The 1714-nt window shown below is 36.5% G+C and overlaps 1 non-coding gene across 1 annotated transcript; it reads left to right on the top strand.

Moving 5' to 3' along the window:
- Positions 1–411: 411 nt before the first annotated feature.
- On the top strand, positions 412–518 carry LOC128291323 (small nucleolar RNA R71). The gene has a single exon (XR_008281099.1). It is a non-coding gene; the product is annotated as a small nucleolar RNA R71 (small nucleolar RNA).
- The last annotated feature ends 1196 nt before the right edge of the window (positions 519–1714 follow it).

The raw sequence follows: 1714 nt of genomic DNA on the forward strand, positions 1-1714 counted from the left end.
ATATGGGTTATTTTGGGATCTGGAGTTATTGTTAACGATATATTGGACTTGTTCCTCCTGATGCTAGGGTTGAAGGGTTGATATTCTGTGCATGCTCCTCCTCCATTCGAATCGCACCTCATCACTGGATGTACCTGAGTAGAACCACACAAACCGTCAATCTTTTTATTTAAGAGTTCTACTTGGTTAGATAGCATAGTAACCGCGTTGAGGTTGAAAACACTGGCTACTTTCGTCGGCTTTGTTCTCAGAACTTGCCACTGATAGTTATTCAGTGACATCTTCTCAATAAATTCGTAAGCCTCCTCAAGTGTCTTATTATTGATAGTTCCTCCAGCGGCTACGTTAATCATCTACCGAGTCAAAGGATTCAGGACATTGTGGAACTTTTGAACCTGTAGCCAAAGCGGTAACCCATGGTGAGGGCACCTTCTTAAAAGGTCCTTGTATCTCTCCCATGCACCGTAGAGTGTTTCTAAATCCATCTGCACAAAAGAAGAGATATCATTACGTAATTTGGCTGTTTTAGCCGGTGGAAAATATTTTAATAAAAATTTTTCGGTCATTTGTTCCCAAGTAGTGATTAACCCTCGTGGTAACGAGTTCAACATTGTTTAGCTTTGTTCCTCAACGACAAGGGAAACAAATGAAGGCGAATGGCGTCATCAGAAACGTCATTAATTTTAAAGGTATCGCAAAATTCTAAGAAATTTGCCAAGTGAGTGTTGGGATCCTCGTCCTGCAAACCATCAAACTGAACAAACTGTTGTATCATTTGAATTGTGTTAGGTTTTAGTTCAAAATTATTTGCATCAATAGCAGGTCTAACTATACTTGACTCAGTTCCTGTTAAATTAGGTTTAGCATAATCATACATAGTACGCGGAGCAGGATTTTGATTAACAGCAATTGTAGGAGGTAGCGGATTTTCTTGGTTTTCAGACATCTCCTCGGTTGTGGTTTGAATATCGTCCTCTTGCTCGTTCTCTGTGTATCTTAAGCTTCGCCTTATTTCTCTTTGGTTTCTGCGAACTGTGCGATCGATCAAACTGTCAAAAAGTAATGGTCCTAACGAGTTTCTTCTAGTCATAAACTATAAAAACCTGCCAGAAAAAGGGAAAAAGAAGAATTAGTAATAAAAATTAGAATAAAATTTAAATTAAAGTAAAAGTAAATGGCTAAAGTAATAAAAATTGAGTGTTCCTAATATCTTAGTTCCCCGGAAACGGTGCCAAAAAGTTGATACGTGATATTCGTGACAAGTTTTAAATATTTATAATGAATCATTCTTGAAACTAAGTATTATCACGATGACGGCAAGTGTACCTATCGAACAGTAGTATAGCTTTAGCAAGACCGGATTGTCGAACCCAAAGGAATTAAAAGTACTAGTAATGACTGTCTTTTTATTATCTAGCGTAAGAATAATGGGGTTTGTTTTAACTAACTAATTAACTAAACTAAGAATTCACAGAAAATAGAATTGGGGAATTACTTTTAGAAAAACGATTGAATTAAGACAATACCTAAGGAAAAATCCACCTAGACTTCACTTGTTATTTGACTCTGAATCGGACGATTTATTCATTTGACTTTATCCGTAGAAATCCCTAAGTTATATTATTATCCCTCTCAAGACTAACAACGTCTAACCCTAGGTTGAATAATTGAAATCTCTTTCTAATTAACTCCTTAGGGTTGCATTAACTCGATC

The sequence above is a fragment of the Gossypium arboreum genome, chromosome 3, assembly GCF_025698485.1.
Source record: "Gossypium arboreum isolate Shixiya-1 chromosome 3, ASM2569848v2, whole genome shotgun sequence".
Taxonomy (NCBI): Eukaryota; Viridiplantae; Streptophyta; class Magnoliopsida; order Malvales; family Malvaceae; genus Gossypium; species Gossypium arboreum.